Source organism: Mus pahari, chromosome 5, assembly GCF_900095145.1.
Source record: "Mus pahari chromosome 5, PAHARI_EIJ_v1.1, whole genome shotgun sequence".
NCBI lineage: Eukaryota > Metazoa > Chordata > Mammalia > Rodentia > Muridae > Mus > Mus pahari.
The window spans coordinates 47,831,569-47,849,740 of record NC_034594.1 but is presented as its reverse complement, the minus strand read 5'-3'; the positions used below and the strand labels follow the sequence as shown (position 1 = coordinate 47,849,740).

Sequence of the window (18,172 nt, the reverse complement as noted above, 5' to 3'; positions counted from 1 at the left end):
GTGTGTGTTGGGGGGGGGGCGACTCGCCAGCCAGCATGATCTCTTTTTTTCTTCTTCTTCCTCTCTTTTTTTTCTTTCTTTCTTTCCTTTTTTTTTTTTTTTTAAATAAAAGAGCCTGACATACTGAGTCCGGAGCCCGGCCTTCCCTCCCCATGCTGGACTTGGCTCTGGGAAGAGTTCTTCCAGTAGTGCAACTTGGGGTTGGCCTGAACTTCTGTTTACTGCCCGGCCGGGCTGCAGAGCTCGCGGGTGGTGCTCACTGACTTAGCCCGAGGCGGGCCGGGTGGCGGCGTCCTGAGCGCCGCCACTGTTGGCCCGATTGCCCAAGCCCCAGGTATTTGGACAGAAAAAGGACTAATTGACCCCGAGAGAGGCAGTACAGTGTCGCTGGCGTGCTGGGGCCGCCAGAGCCAATGACAGCAGCTGCGATGTAGAGGAGCTCAAAGTTTTTTGACTCTTGGGAGTTTCCCGGGGATGAGAGGAGGGGACGCGAAAGGACTAAGTAGAACCTGTGTGTCTGACCCGGCCGAGGGGGGAGAGGAGAGGGCTTTGGAGAAGGCAGAGAGATTTCCGGAACCTTCCGGGGCTGGTGGTGGGAACGTGGGAGTCAGCTTGAGAAGATATCAGGAGTGGCGACAGGGAGAGCTTTAGGTCCCTAGAGGGTGTCCTTCTGACCTCACCGAGAAAACCGCAGCTTCTAGTTTTCCCGCTCCGCCTCCGCTCCCGCCTCTTCCTCCTCGTCTAGTAAATAACAAGTTACAATCTCTGAGCTGTTCAAAATGACCTTCGAATGGCACATGTGCGCCATTTGTGCTGGCCGTTTGCATACTCCCAGTGAGTCTGAAATTCTTCCTGCATACCAGATCCTGCGCTCCAGCCACCTCTGGAATCAGAACAGCAGTAAGGACTTGAGATTCCAGGCGGCCGCCTAGATACATCCCTTTCTAGCCCCCGACTCAGAGCCCTTTGCCTTTCCCCTCAATGGGTTGATTATGCACATTGACCCATTCAAAAACACTTGCCACTGTCATGCAGGCTTAGCCGAGAGGAATTTCTATCAGGCCACCCTACCAGGGGGCTGTCTGGCGTGGCCTGGGCCGCTGGGGGATCCCCCCTTCAAGTCCACAGCAATTTGGTATTAACTCTGCAGCTCCCGGTTGGGCTATGCCGAAAAGCCCTTTTCAGAATTTAGGCAAGGAATGTAATCCAAATTAGTTCTGCAGCTGTCCCCTTCCGCGCCTCAGAGGACATCAGCCTGCGCCCTAGCTACCTCTGCTCTTTTCCCTGAGCGAATTGTCAGACCCACAAGTGAGCCCATTTAGAAGCAGGAGGATTAGCGTGCCATTGTTGTTTCCTGTGTGACTCTGTACTTGAAATTCTGGGGGCACAAAAGAGAGCCTCACTTGTTCAAAACACAAAGTGATCTAGATGAAAGGGCCACACAAAGAAAAGCTCTCGGGTGTATCCCCGGTATAATTGCAACAAGCATACTTAGGTGATCTATTGGAAACTGTGCCCCCAGGGGCTGCTTCTTCTTTTTTTTTTCCAGGCGCCTCCACCACACCTGGCAGAGAAAGTTCAGCTGGTTTTAATGTAGTGCTATTATCAAAACAAGTCGCTGTCTGGTGAGAGTGAGGCTCTGTTTGCGGCTGTGCATGTGTGTGGCTGTCTATCCAAGTAAATACATAGCGCGCGTCTCCTCTCTCGCGGTTAGCAGTCAGCAGCAGTTTAGAGGAGTTTGTTTTGGTCCAAATGAGAAATTAAGTGCGGATAAGTAAACTAGGCTGCCAGAGGGCGACAAGATGTTGAGTGAATTGCTTTTAGATGAAACAAATTAAGGAAACGAGGGAAGACAATCTGCTTTTCGCATTATTAGACACGCTTGGAGTTCAGGGGAAAGTGGCAGATTTTTGAAATGCTAATTTCTTAAGCAGAAGGAATGCACCTTATTTACTGCTGTATGTGAACGGAATAAAAACATACAGTGGATGATTCTCTTGTATGATCATCAAGACATTTCTTGGGAAAATTGTACATAAGAAAACTTGGATTTTCTTTTGCTGGAGGAGGAGTCAGCTTTTGAGTATTTAAAAATAATTTCAAGGAATTTATGTCTCATTACCGGTGATAAATTTTATCTATAAATGTTTTAATCAAAGGCCTTTATATGACAATTCCACCTGGAGGAATAATTCTACAATGTTTCCTTCTTTCTGTGGTGGAACTTATCAATATTGCTTTGTACTGAAATAAAAATATACAGTTCTGTTGAAGTGACATTCTCCCAAGTCTTAATATGTGATGGACAAGATCATTTTCCTTCTCATGTGCAAGCTACTTAGTTCCCCTGCTTTTTATTTGAAGTGCACACATATTCTATACAATTAAGGCATATTATTCCCCTCCCCCAATCTTTCAATGGTATTCTACATTTAAGAAATATTATTAATGAAACTTAATGAGAAAAATATTACTTAGATTTTTTTTAAAAAATGCATCAATCATTTTTTTTCCAGAGTGCCTTTGCAATGGTCACAACCATGGGTACACTCTCCCCTTTTGTTCCTTTAATTTTGAAAAACATGTATTTGTACAAGATAGCTTTATAGAAGAACATAGTTTTTCATTCAGAATACTTCAAAATAGATGAATACCTCACATGGTAGCTTCAAATTACTTGAAAACACAGCAAGTGTCTATGGTTGAGATGAAGTGGAATAACTCTGCTTCTGTCCTCATTCCTGGTTTTTCTCTTCAACTCAACTGCCTTTATTTTAATCATGCATGCACAGAAAGTCAAATTTCTTGAAAATCAAGCACTTACAGCAATATATATATATATATATATATATATATATATATATATATTCATTTACGCTTTGGAAATGTGTCTTAATTAGGAAATTACATCAGAATGTTTACTGAGGCTTTCATGTTCTGGAAGATTTATGTATTTTTTATTCTAACCTGAACATAGTGTTTGCATTGGCTGGTTTTTTACAATTTGCATTCACTTGATAGAAAATCATATTTCCTCCTCAAAGTGGATTCAAATATTTAGTATTCATGAGCTTTCATCTCTTTGGTTCTTAAATAGAAGTGCTATTTATCATCTGTCTTACACATTCACCCTTTCCATTACTATGGATTCCTTACGTATTATTTATTGAGTTTAGGCACATGTGAATATATATTTTTTCCCTTCCACCACTAAGTGTATTCATTTTGTGTGTGTCTTTCCCAGCAACCTGCCACTCAGCCTCTGCAGGAGTTCCCTAAGCCAGTTTTCATTCTTTCTCTCTGATAAATCTGATATGGCTGGTTGGCTGAACAATCGTAAGCCATTCCATTGCTCAGATTTATTCCCGAAAGAAAATAAAACGGCATCGATCCCAGATCACTAGGGCATCTCAAAAGCCCAGACCCCAAGGCCAAATCTTCCCACAGAGAAGTACCTCTTTTCCTTGTATGCTCCTTCTTTCTTCCCCTTGACCATGGAGAGGTGGATGACTGCCATGCAACAAAGGCTACTGACAGCGAGGAACGGTGGTCTCAGTATTCTCTGACGCTTGATTACAGCCACCTTGAGATTAATGGCTATGGAAAGTGTACATTATACACAATGTTCTAAATTAGCATATCTTCAATATTGTGTTGCTTTTTTGTGCTATGTTTGATCAATTTCTACAATAAAAATTAGTTTGTGTTTTCAAAATAGCAATAAGTTTTGTTTTTTTTTTAGTGTTCTGCTGCTGTTGGACACCCATGAATAAATACCCAAAACCCAAATGAAGCAAATGATCAGAAGGAATGTTCTGATACCAGCAAACTTATTGGCATTTGACCTGATTAATTTCAAGCCTCGGAGGGATACTTTTTTGTAGATATGTTGATAGCTATGTTAAAATTAGCTAATACATGTTCAAATCTACAAATGTATAATAAATGTCAAATAAAATGTCAGGACCATCCTGTTATCCTTTACAGAGTGATGCTGAATTTGCTATAGAGGATAGAAGCCAATCATAATACCAGCTTCCCCCCCCCCCATTATATAGATGGTGTGTTATATTAACATTTCACCATATGGAACTAACTTGGTACCTTTATTCTAATATTCATTTTGTGTAATATAAATATTGAGTAGACAGAGAAAATAATTTCACTATTTCTAGTAGAGTTATTAAAATGACTTTATAGATTATGAGAAACCAATTTATTTATTTATTTATTTGTTCTGAATTAAAAAAAGATGGTAGCTCAATGTTTCTTGAAACTCTATAATTTTAAGGAGACTTTACCTACCTCTATTGCAATTAAGAACTGCACAGACCATAACCATAAGCTTTAAATCAGGACTTCTACATCCTGGGGACAGTTCTAGGCTTTTAATGTCAGAATCTCATTCCATGTCCTTGTAAGTTGGATTACCTGACTGGGAGGGGGGGGGGAAATGCATGCAAGATACCGCATATTTCTCTACTATGTTGCAGTTTTCCACCACAATGAGTTTAATGCCTTCTGTGATGCTGAGATATATCCTAGTAACCAGTTAATTATTTTTCTACATGAAATTCAAGTTGTACATACAGTTAAAACATTTGTACATATGTTTATAAACACAACATAAACTCCCAGACACAAGCAAGCTGTGTCTGTCTGGAAAGCACCCATTGAAAAGAACAAGGAGGTACTTGACTTAGTAGCAGTTGCTTGTGAAAACACTTTCTCTCAAATAATACCTTTTGGAATTGCTTTCTGTTCTCTTCAGATCTCATTGTTCACATATCTTTCTGAGTTGTCAATATTTTGACATATTTTATTAAGCATTTATTTTTTGAAGCTTTAACAACAAGCTTTATAGTCAGTTTCTTGGGTTTGTGTGTGTGTGTGTGTGTGTGTGTGTGTGTGTGTGTCCATATTTAAGTCCTTTCTAGATTTAGAGAGAGAGAGAAGCTACAATGTTGAAATATGTGGGGGTTTGGGGTGCTGATTCAAAAGAGGTTTTTTTGAACAGGGAGTAATTGTCTCATAGTTATTTTTAAATAAATGATTGCTTATAGGCCCATCATTTTGCACAACTCCAGGGGGCAGCAGACTCACATGGAATTTAATAAGAATGGCAAAGCCTGCACTGTGGGTAGCACATCAGCAGCTCTGTTACTGAGTAATACTAAAGAATAAATCACTGAAATAAATGTGAGAGGTGGAGTTTCTGGTATAAGCCTTTGAGAAAGCTTGGGTTAGACTCCCAGTTTATTTGCATACCGCTGTTAGTGCTAAATTTGATGCCTCAACTATTAACATCTTGGCTGTTTTTAATGATATCATTGGAAAATGGATGATTAAACATACAAGGAAGAAGAATCAATTGTTTTAAGATTACTTTTATATGTCGATCTCCTGTTATTGAGTAAGCTCATATGGGTAGACCGAGGATCTAAAGCAAGTTTTATAGTCAGCTCTCTCTCTCTTTCTTTTTTTTAAGCTGCAGAGAAAAGCTGACTTCTTGGAATCTACTTTGAGGGTCTTTGGTGTTTCCTTCTTTCCCTTCTGCTGGTCTCTCTTCTTCTCCATTCTGGCTTCAGAGAAATCTAATGCTCTTTAGAAGGTACTGATCTAGTCTTGTCTTCTCATTTTTGTAAAGAACTTAGAAGCAGAGTCAAACGAAGTGTTATTCCCAGTATTATTTGCTATAAAATACATAGAAGTGCTTGAAACACTTGTAGACACTTGAACGGACAAATAAAAGATTTTGTCAAAGAGAATAACAAAATCCACAAGACACAGTTCCATTCCAAGGGCTTACCTACACTGTATAGCTTTTTCCAAAACAAAGACCGTGTGAACATCATTATCATTGTTGTTTCTAGGTCATAATATTGGATTGCATATATAATTCATGCAATAGAGTGTTGATTAAAAAAATATAGCGCATTGTCAGGAAAACTCTAAGAGGATGTATATCTGATTTTCTAGGCCTAATCTAGATCTTGTAATCCACATAGGAGCACCTGGCATTAATATCTGTATATAATGGCACTTTCGAGCATCTCTTTTTCCTGAGACCTTATGAAGTCCTTATGAGACTATCTAATCCTTAATAAAAAAAATCTATTTACTTAAATAAAATGGATTGTAAACAATAACTGGTTAGATCTTCTTCACCACTAAGTTAGTAGAGTCCCTTAACCACCAAATCCAAGAAAATCTATCACATTCATCCAGGCCTATATGGAATCTAAGGCTCTTATTTCCAAGGCAATTGTGTTTTCTTATGCCGTTTCCTCTTTGAACAACTACATCAGGAAAGCTTTCACTATTGAGACTTTATGGATTTGTTTCTATGGTGCAAATGCCTGTCTTTGGTTTTTCTGCAAGATACTGCCTCTGGGCTTTGTGACTTGCAGCACCGTTGATCCAACCTTAACTCTGTCTTGACATAGATGAGCTCCTTCAAGCTTGTATGCTTTCTTGAGCACATAATCTTGTGCACCCTAGTGACAGACCGGAGATTTGAAACTTGTTCTGGCAGGAAAAGTCACTTTCTGTTAGCAATGGGAAATGGAAATAGACCCCCCCCCAATCAGTTTATAAAAGATTAACAAAGACACCATGAGACTTCCTATGCAACATCATTAAATGTCTCCCGTGAGGATATCTCAGTATCATTACTCTTAATCATGTTATTTCCAATATTGTAAGGTTACTGAAGCATGCTACATACCATTAAGAATATGCAAGATGCAGTTTCTGAATTCTGGGAGTTAAATGAATAGAGAACAAACTTATATGCTTATATACATCTGTACACATATGGTACAACTTATTGCCAGTTTTGAAATACAATTTAAAGATGTTTAACGAAAAAACAAACAAACAAACAAACCACTAATTAACCCCCCCCCCAAGCATCATCTATGTGAACCATCAGTTTTACTTGCTGAATCTTTATTTCTCTTTTGACTTTTACTTCTTTCTGTTTCCATATACTTCTGTCTTAATCCCTATCTGTGGTAAGTCCTTATTGGAAGTGGTGATCATAAGTCAGCTTTCAGGAAAGATGTCTTCAACTCTCCATTCCTCTTGGGCATCTCCTGAATGATTAGGACTGAAAACACTGTCAATGTTTTCTTCAGGTTCTGTAATGCTGTCTTGTGTGGCTACCAATGTGTATAGTTCTCAGTTTCAAGATCAGCCCCCATTACTGGCAGGGGGATACCTAATAGTGGTGGTAGATGGGAGGAACTGTCATGGACTAGGTAAATTCCTTCTCCTAAGATCCTTATTTGCTCTTATTCCAGGTAGGCCTGCGGAATATGCTAGTATTAGTTTCTTTCTGTGGGAACCAACCAAAACAACAACAATCAAACAGAATATTTCTTCCAGATACATGTAATTACTTTCATTTCTAGGAGTTCCTTGGCAAATCATTTTATCTAGAGGGATATCAATTAAACCAGTTTGCTCTTAAGAAAAATTGACAGTAAATTTTATTAAAATCTGTCCTTAAACTTTTTTCAAAGATTAAAAACCTTAGAAAGGCCAAGGAAATGGTAGCACAATGTCCTCTTTACTGGTCTCCCTGCCTACTGTGGCTGAATGAACATCCTGATAAAGTACACCAATTATCTTAGTTTTAATTATGAAATATTTTTTGCATATCTCATTGTGAGGCTCAAAGGATACTTAAATGGTCTCCCATTTTATTTTCAACTATGGCTTAGAGTTTCTTAAGATGTAGTCCATCCAAAAGCCAGGCTACCTCACCCAGTGTTCCATAACCAGGACCAGTTTATTGCCTTGACCTCTGCTGACTCCCTTTCTTGGAATTCATGACTTACTTGATGCTTTATACAAAAAAAAAAGTATTTTGAATATTTTAAGTTCACTTTGAACTGCAGCTATGCAGTTATTTCTCCCTTTAGGTGATTATTGTAACCTTTGAACCTTATCAACATCACCTGTTTCATCTAGCATGCGGTTTTTGCTTTTTTTGGATGCAAGTTTCTATCTCCTGACTAATATGAACCAAAGGCATAGTAAGCACTTAATGTATTTTATAAACTAAAGAACAATATATACTTGTCGGAATAATTTTAAGTTCACCCATACATGGTTTTTATTTGTAATTAAATCATATAGTGCACAGTGCAAGCTGTTCTAAAACATAAATACAGATTTCTTAATAATAGATATTAGCTGTGTTTACCCAGCATGTTTCTTTGGTTGCCTTCGTGTGTGTCGGAAGCTATTTCTTCAAATGGAGTCTTTCCAAGTCTGTATAATTTGAAACCCTTGCCCATTTTTAGAGCTTGTTCATAATACGATACCAAGTATTTCTGTTCGTTTTATTTTTGGCAAGTTGAAAATTGTGAATATTATCCTTAAACACATGTATCTGTTGTTTTTTTTTAATCCACTATTTTTAGGTTAAATGATAATTACATTCCTGCTGCGTCTTCATCACTTGCTTTAAAGTTTTAATCTGTTTAAGCATCAGGGATTTACCAACCACCAGCAATGTCCCCTCTGAAGGTTGGGACCATATTAAAAACTAGGGAGCAGTGGCTGAAGAGCTAGTATAGTGATTGGAAGAATGAATCACCTTTACATAGGACCAAAGTTTGATGCCCAGTGCGATGCTTTGTATATGCTTGGCCCAGGGAATGGCACTATTAGGAGGTGTAGCCTTGTCAGAGTAGGTACAGCCTTATTGAAGTAGGTGTGTCACTGTGGGTGTGGGCTTGAAGACCCTCATCTTAGCTGCTTGAAAGTCAGTCTTCCACTAGCAGCCTTCAGATGAAGATGTAGAGCTCTCAGCTCTGCCTGCACCATGTCTGCCTGCACATTGCCCTGCTCCCTCCTAGATGAGAAAGGAAAGAACCTGTGAACCTGTAAGCCAGCCCCAATGAAACGTTGTCCTTGTAAGACTTGCCTTGGTCATGGTGCCTTTTCACAGCAGTTAAACTCTAACTAAGACACCTAGCATGCATGTCAGATGGCTAACAAACACCTGTAACTGCAACTCAAGGGGTCTGATGCCTCTGGCCTCTTAGGGCAAGTTCTGACCAACACACATGTGGTGTACTCTCACACAGATCTACACATATACACATGATCAAAAGTAAATTGCATATTATAAAAAAAAACAACAACAACAAAGGAGCAGATATAAGAAGTTTAAGGCAACAGACTTTTCCCAACAAGGGATAGTTGACAGCAATAAAGCACAGTATAAAGTATGTCATTAAGTGGTCTTGTAAATTTTGCGGAGGAATATTTGCCTTTAGGGATATTCTAATCCAATAAGAGCTTCATGAAAAATGAATTAGAGACAGAATGTAACATTTTCTATTTCTAGATAGATGTGATAATATAACTTTGTAATAGCTAAGGTTTCTCAGGATCCTAAAATAGACAACTAGACATATGCTCACCATTTTGAAGGGCTCTTTAAAGAAAGTACTAGCAGGGAAACTGAATAGGGAGATGATAGGGGTTCTCCTGGATGCTCTTTTAGATAACTGACTTGTATTCTGCAAATGGCTGATGGACTTGTAGCATTTTTAGTGCAGAATCCTAACAGGGAACATGTCCGTCTCAATCTTCCTCCCACCCCTGTAAGTTACTTTACTGTAGGGAACTGCCAGCCTTTCCAGGCTGCCAGCGTCCACTACTGTACCTTCTAAAGAAGCCTTTTGGAGTTGGGAGACGGGTTGGTCTTTTACTCTGGTGAGTATGTCCCGAAGGCCAGGAGGCTTTCCTTGTATGTGCGAGCCACTCATGCCTTACTCACAGTAGCAAAGAGAGTGAAGCTCCACAAAGCCATTAGCCTCTCTACCTATCAGCCCTCTGTGGAAGTAAGACATCCTTGGACTTACAGATCCCATTTTTCCTTCAGTTCTGCAACTCTTTCCACCTCCCCTACAACTGTATGAAGAAATCTGTCTGTATTGCAGGCTATATTTGCCACGTTTTGGTTCATTATTGCTCTTTTGTTCTGTTTTTATTTGTTTGTTTGTTTGTTTGTTTTTTCACATCCTATGTTAAGAGAGCCTTCCTATATGTTTTATCTTCTTGGAAAACAAAACCAAAAACAAAGCAGGAGTGTAGCAATATCTTGGAACCCAACTTTGTATGGTTTCCTTAAAAAAGAAAGAAAGAAAGAAAGAAAGAAAGAAAGAAAGAAAGAAAGAAAGAAAGAAAGAAAGAAAGAAAGGAAGAAAGAAAAGGTAATAAAAATACAATTCTAGTGGGACCCAGGGTCACAGGACACATAGGTATGGGGAAGCTCAAAAGTCAAATTTATATGTTAGGTAAGAACCATGTTAACCTGCTTCTGAACACTGTACAATATAGGAAATACTTTAAAATGGGTCATGTAAATTTTGTTATGTGTAACTCTATAGTTTAGAACATGGTATAATGGAACTGTACCACAGCTAACTTTAGTATTTGACAACTATATTATTAAGGTCCTGTTCCATAAAATACAACTCACTGAGTTTTTAATCACATTGTTTAGCATGGATAAAATTCCATCTTTTACTTCTACCCTCTGAACAAGCTAAATGTGACACCTTTAGCCACCATTGCCATTATTACTAGCAATGTATGAAACAGTGCATCTAAATTAAAACCAGCAGTCCAAGGCCACAGGCCTTTGGTGGTATTTTTAACTAATGTATCGGTGCATGTGAGAAACAATAAAGGCATTAGTGCTAAAGTCATATGCTTAGTATGTAAAATACATCAGCTAAATAGTTAATATTTCCCAGTTGTTAACTTCAAATTTAGCAGCCTACAGTCCCTGGAGATGTATCAAAACCTCTAAAGATGTGCTTAGAATTAATGGGAACTGAAGTGATTAGTATTCAGATATAATACTTTACTGGCCTTGTTATTCTCTTTCTTTTAAGTACTGGATGAAAATTGAAAGTATATAGAAAAGAGACTTTGAGATAAATCAAAATAGACAAAACATCTCACACAAGTGTTGGTGAAAGAGGCATTCATTATTTTTACAGAGCTTACCCTATTGCTCATGGCCAGAATTGGTGCACTGTGAGCCAGAGAAAGAGGTAAGAGCAAGAGAATGGTATGCATCTAATTTTGTTTAGCTAATTTAGATCTGATACATGCTCTTATACTTCTACAAACTGGCGCCATCACTCCAAGAAAGGTCCATATTAGGATCATCTCTCCCAGTTTAACAGCTTTTGCTCAATATTTATAGGCTACACAAAAATAAATTTCTAAGTTCTATATTTCTCATTTGCAATATGAATATTGTGAAGGTTAATTTATTAATGGGAAAGAAGAGAAAAATAAAACAATAAATGTTTCAATTGCTCCAAGCCTGCCAACAATAAAAATATGTCGAAATCTCTGAAATAATCTTTGTTTTGAGGCCGCACATGGGGCTTCCTGTGTACTGAATGGTTCTTTTCAGCTTATGCGTCTGAAACCCCATTATTTTGTGATCATATTGTGACTTGCACCTCCTAGTTGGTTCAGATTCATTTGTAAACTAGTGACCTATCTGCCTCACAAGCCAATGTGGCACAGCCATATTGGAGTCATATGAGAGAGCCTTGGGTATTATGAAAAAGTTTTATCCAAATAGATAAATTTTGGTGAAATTTCTAAATAAAGAAAAATTGCAGATAAAATTCTAACACAGAGAATATATAAATACATATAACAGTGTTAAAATGGGTCATGTAAATGTTCTCATGTGTAACTCTATCCTTCTTAACATAGTTTAATGAATCCCTGCTATTGCCATTGGAAGAAATAATTGTATTGTTTATATGTTATAAACACATGTAAAAATTATCACTTTGGTGTATATGACACTTGAAGGAATGTGATTCCAGCAAAAAGATAGGAAAAGATAATATTCACATTTGGAGATATCACAAGATTCATTCCTAAAAGAACAGTACATAATAGGCATCAACCCCATGTAGTAGTACTTCTATGTCTGCTAAACCTTGGTCCTGGCTGAAGACTATATTCTCTATAATCAAGATCACAATAGAAAATAATTCTCATCTTCATGAATTGTGCATCTCATCATATTGCCAGTGGTTATTTCAAGGTTAATTTTTTTCCAAGCGGCTTCTCTCTTGATTACAGTCTGTAGTAATTGTGCATGTGCTGATAGAGCACATGAAGACTTGAAACTGGAAGACAGTTTTCACTTTATCCTGCATCAAGATCAACGGCTCACACATGCTTCCTAATGAAATATACGAAGAAATCACGTTATTGTTTATTTCTTAGTTCTAGGACTTAGGAAACTTTGACCTATTAAACAAAAGTTCCATGAACCCTTGCATAGCATGTGCTGAATAAAATATTTCCCATTACCCCCACATATATGTCTTAAGATTTTACTGTCAGAAGAGTGAAGTGCATTCTTGCTTGACGGAATGTTCCAGTTTCTTTCTCAGAAACCCTTTCCTCAAATTTATCCAGATACGAAGCTACAGAGTTCACAGCTGTCACTCTAGTGGGCTTCTATAGTTCTCTGGCATGTACTGTGATTCTCTCTTGTACACCTGTGTTATTGGTGGCTGAACATTCTCAATATTATCCCTGAAAAACATAACATTTTTCCATGATAGGTATGGGTATGTTGTGTTTTGGGTATTGTATATTGAATCAGAAGTGTAACTGTTTCCTATAGAAAAAATATGATTATTTTGATATTTGTAGCAAAAACAAGCTCTTGAAAACCATTTAAGATTTCACCACCACACCTGTGTGAATACATGTGTGTGTGTGTGCATCCATGGAGGTCCAAAGTTGACATTGGATGTCTTCCTACATGGTTTGCTGCTTTATAGCTCAGGATGGGAATGAACCCAGAGCTTGCCAATTCCAACTAGTTTACCTAGCTGTCTCGACCTGGGGAACCCGTACACTTCCTGCATTATTGCATCACCGTGTCTGCCAGTCTTTCAGTTAGGATTTTAGCATCTAAATCTTGGACCTCATGCTTGCTATGAGGCATCTCCCTCCAATAAGCTTTAAAATAATAGAGATAGAAATACTTTTGAGTAAAGCTTGCTACAATTCAGCATTACCCAGTTTGAGGAATGCATGTGTATAAGTTAAACATATAGCACAGATGGCTGTTTTCATGACAGGAAGTGACAAAGCAAATGACTTAATCAGGTTCTCTTTGGCCCACAGATTAGTTACATGAGTGAGGCAAACCAAAAGACTCTGAAAACAGATGCTGAAGAGGGATGTTCATTTAGGAATGGTATGTCTTTTGGGTTTAGAATTGGGCTGTTTAGCAGTCACAACAGGTTGAATTCGTGATGATAGTCATGGGGGTAATGACCACATTGCCTCCTCCTCATTAATCTGTAATACACTTAGCTGTCACAGGTATGTGCATGAATATTGGAACTGCTGCTTTAGGGCATAACACCTAATCTTCATGTATGACATATAAGAAGAAAGAAAGCAATTAAAATATGGTTTTGAAAAGTTAAAAACATAATCACACTAATAGATGATGAATGCATAATTATAAAATTATGAAAATTGTGGACTCAGTTTCGCTTTGATACTTTTTGCTAATGGGTTTAGATGTGTAATTTTTTTAAAAACATACTTTTTGTTATCACAGAAGGATGATGTGCCATGCTTTTGAAGAATAAATAAAGAAGTCAGAGCATGCCAACATGGAGATGATTCTGCTTGAGAAGGAGACACGATAGCGGGCTTTAGTATTCGGATGGCTGTTATGTATAAGAGGGATTAGCACTGTTCTCTGTAGCCTTGGAGAACTGAAACACTAACAGCTGTCTGAAACTCTAAGGCATCAGATTTCATTCAGACACCAACAAGGACTTTCTCCTCAGGCTTCTCAGAGCTGGAATCCTGCCCCAGGAGGTAGTGAGTCGCTCAGTGTGTGGGGTAGTAAGCTATGATCCAGCCACTTCTATAAGGGTAAGGAGCGATGAGGCAGCTGAGGAACAGATGCACAGTACTGTTGGGGAAGGGATTAGTCCATGACTTCTGAGAGCCCTTTCTGCACTCAGTCTCAGGATTCATCACAAGCACATGGTGCCCAGTTGCCCTTTCTCAGTCTCAAGCCCAGATTTCATGTCTCCATTGGCTATGCTTTGGATTCTAGCCACACTGATTCCCTTTTCACTTATCCAACCTGTTCTCCTTGATGGTGAAACCTTAAATGGTTTTCAAGAGCTTGTTTTTGCTACAAATGTCAAAATAATCATATTTTTTCTATAGGAAACAGTTACACTTCTGATTCAATATACAATCCCAATCGATTGCTCTTATCCTAAAAGTACAGAACAAAAGCAAATAAAACAATATACAAATAAATAGGATAGTATAAATACACATTTTTGGTGATGTTATAGCTAGGCCTATTAGGGAGTGTCAAACCTTGGTCTGCAGTTGTGGATAGATTGTGAAGTGTTGAGAAATTGCCAAAAAAAGTTGCATATGTAGTACTCAATTATGAATATGCCAGCCTTTTTTTTTTAAACACTTTATTTTTTTTAATATTTATTTATTTATTATATGTAAGTACACTGTAGCTGTCTTCAGACACTCCAGAAGAGGGCATGAGATCTCGTTACGGATGGTTATGAGCCACCATGTGGTTGCTGGGATTTGAACTCCGGACCTTCAGAAGAGCAGTCGGGTGCTCTTACCCACTGAGCCATCTCACCAGCCCTATGCCAGCCTTTCTATTAGTCAACCATAAACAGAGTTTACTTCATGACCTTTGGCATTTCTGTTTCTTTTGTTACTACTTTGCGATCTGTGTTCAAAGATGCACACTAAAAAGAATGTCTTACTTTTCTTGCCTTCTGTGCCTGTTCTTTTAAAATTCTCTTAGATGATAAGGAAACTGCATTTCTAGTTTCTGATACACTAGTGTCTGCCTTGGTCTTTCTGATTCACACACTTCCTTGTTATGGACACACTGTATCCATTTTGATGTGTCTAGTGCTGTGTGGGTTTGTTGTTACTTTGATGTATACCGTGTTTTCTGAAAACCTACAAGATAGGTGATAGTAACCCTCCTCCATAGTATGGAAACAGATAGATAGGTTAGTTCTAGAAGAGACAATATTCTATTGTTTAAAATATTCACTTTGATTGTATATATTTATACTTCAGTGCTTGTATATGTGCCACAGGTGTACAAGATCCCATGGAAGTCAGAAGAGGGCATCACATGCCCTGGAACTAGAATTACAGGCAACTGTGAGTCCCCATGTGGTTGCTGGGAATCAAATCCAGGTCTTCTATAGTATCAGTGAGTGATCTTAACTGATGAGCCATCTCTTCATTCCCCTGGGGGCAATATTACAGTGACCTATTTAACAAGGATCAGTTGTAGTCAGGGTTAAATCTTTGGTTTTGCATGCACCCTTAAAGAGGTAAGCAATGAAGTCAATACTTTTAAAAAACAGTCTTCCCATTTCTTAATCCTCTTAAAGATACATATTTTTATTTTTAAATTATGTGTATGCTTGTGTGTCTGTATACGGGTGTAGACATGTGAACAGAACTGCCCAAGTAAGAAGGCCATAAAGATTCATTTGCAACACCGTCTCTCTGGCTCCTGAACCTGCTTTCCTTGCTATCCTTTTGTTTTAGTTTCTGGAGCCCCGGACCCCTGTGAAAGACTGACCTCACTCATCTTCCAGGCTCTACCCCTTCCTATGTCCTCTGCCTGGTGGATATCTCTATATGGATGAACCACAATGTCTTCCCCTCAGCCATTTACATTCATTGCTGTTTAAATCCCGACTTATAATTTTCTGTAAATACAGAATTAACTCTTTATTGATAAATGGCCAGTAAGATCATATACAGAATTTATTCAAGGCCCACTGTGTTGGATCTAGAGGAATATCTCTGAAGTTAAAGGAAACTTGTTATTCTTGTGAAGGACCTGAGTTCGGTTCCCGGTACTCACTTGTTGGTTCACAATCATCCATAACTCTACTTCCAAGGTATTTGATTCCTTCTTCTGATATGTTCAGGCACTAGGCATGTATATAGTACACACCCACACACATGCAGGTAAAATACTCTCAAAAATTACAATGACATTTGAAAAACTCTCTTAAAAGGTTTACTGTGTTAAGAAGTGTGCCAACTACTTCTTAAGTAATATTTTGCTGCTGATCTTACCAAACATGGGCATTACAGTTGTCATTTTTCCAACAAAGAAATAGAACCTAAGCATGATTAGGTATGTTGCCAAATGGCAAACCTGTGCAGGTGGCCAGCCAGTGATGACTATGATTATAATAACTCTTCTTGATCTAAATACCAATATTTTGTATATAGAAATAAACACTCTCCAAGAACTATAGACAACACAGATGCCTATAATAACTATTTTGCCTATAATAATTATTTCTTTTGACATCTATATTAATTATTAACATCTGAGAATAAAGTAGAAACAGGATCAAGTATGATACTAGCATTTATTTGTTGATAATATCTTGGCTCTGATTGCGCACCTCAAATACACTAACCATTTCAATTACTTTCTTAATTCAATAATGTGAATTAAATCATTTAGGATAGATGCAAAGTCAGGAGTCTTGAGTATTAAATAGTTGTTCAGAATCACAAATGTAACTATGGATTAAATGTGTAGTCTTTTAAATTTTCAGTTTTCTCATCTTCTTAGGAAATCATATTCTTGTATCAGTGGCAGAGTTGCAGAGATTAAATAAAATCTTATCAGGTCCATAATGAGAACTAAATAAATGTGAATGGTTTTATGTGTAACTTTACGGTAGAGAGAAGTAGCCTGACTTAGAGGTCCACACTTGTCATTTCAACTCTTCAGAAGCTAAGATGGCATGATCACAAATCTGAAGCCTTTATGGTTCATATAGTGATATTGTATTTCAAGTTTAAACAAAAATAACTCAGTTCTTTTGAAAAAAGAATATTGTAAGTTTAAAGTTATAGCACGTCCAGGCTGAGAACATATAATTCCTTTTCTCATAAACTGGACTTGAGTTTGTTTCTTGTGTTTACACGCAGGGGATGTAATGTTTTCCAGAATAAATGTATATCTAGACTCACACAAACAGTATAAGTAGACTATTTGGGGAAGGAATTTGGCTCTCTCCGAGGGGCAGTATTCTCAAATCATTTTTCCTTCATATTCCATTTTTATAGTTTCGGTATTAAAAAAAGAAGCTTAGAGAGACAGTTTTGTTCCAAAGATTTATGTTTACCCTGCAAGCCCAAATCGCTGGCCTTTCATCCTTACTGTTTTTTAAAGTGCATTCTCCTTCAAGAGAAAATGGTTTTTAATCAAATTCATGAGATAACTTTTTATATTATATTTTTATAGATATTTCAACTTTTAAAGATAGTGCTTTTGGAGAAATTTCTGAACACAAGAGAGAAGTGAAAGGTTTATATACAAATTCAGAACAGATTGTTTTATGTAGATATCAGTGAATAGATTGTGATTATTAAATATTTCCCCTATTTTGTGGCTATTGCACATTTATCTAGGTAGTGAAAGAATAGGCTAAATTCTGTGCATAATAATATCGAAGTGTGAAGTTCATAGAGTTGTGACAAAGATATCCCCTGGGGGATTTACGTTTTTCTACCCTAAACCTTACATACTTTGAAAAAGTGTTACCAATAAGAAGCAAGAATCCAGATCTTCTAATGTGACTATCCACCTCTCATTAGCCAGTAAGTCATGTTTTTAAAAGCTGTTTTTCATATCTACCAAGGTAAAGAGTTAAAAGATATCATGATTGCCTTTTTTCGGCACGAAAACGAATGAAATATATCCACACTATTACCTGTGTGCTGAGCGGTAGGAAGTGATTTTTTTGTGCACCATCTCTGCCCTGTGTCATTATCTCCTTTAGCTGACAGGTGGTGCTCCAAAACAATATGGGCAGGAGGGATGTGCCAGATTGCTACCAGTTTCTGAACAAGCCAGGAGCTGAACCCTTAAAGAAAGATTTGCCATGAAGCAGTTAAATTACTATTTACTTTTTAATGTGTGGGTATAAACTACAACAACAACAACAAAAAATTGTTACAAGCAAAGTATTTTGAAATTTTAATTGTTCTATAACTATAGCCATTGGCTTTGACATGGGGATTT

The 18,172-nt window shown here is 37.8% G+C and overlaps 1 protein-coding gene across 6 annotated transcripts in view; it reads left to right on the top strand.

The window, feature by feature from the left end:
• Erbb4 (erb-b2 receptor tyrosine kinase 4) overlaps window positions 1–18,172 on the top strand; it is a 1,014,420-nt gene that overhangs the window by 1,673 nt on the left and 994,575 nt on the right. The window lies entirely within an intron of this gene.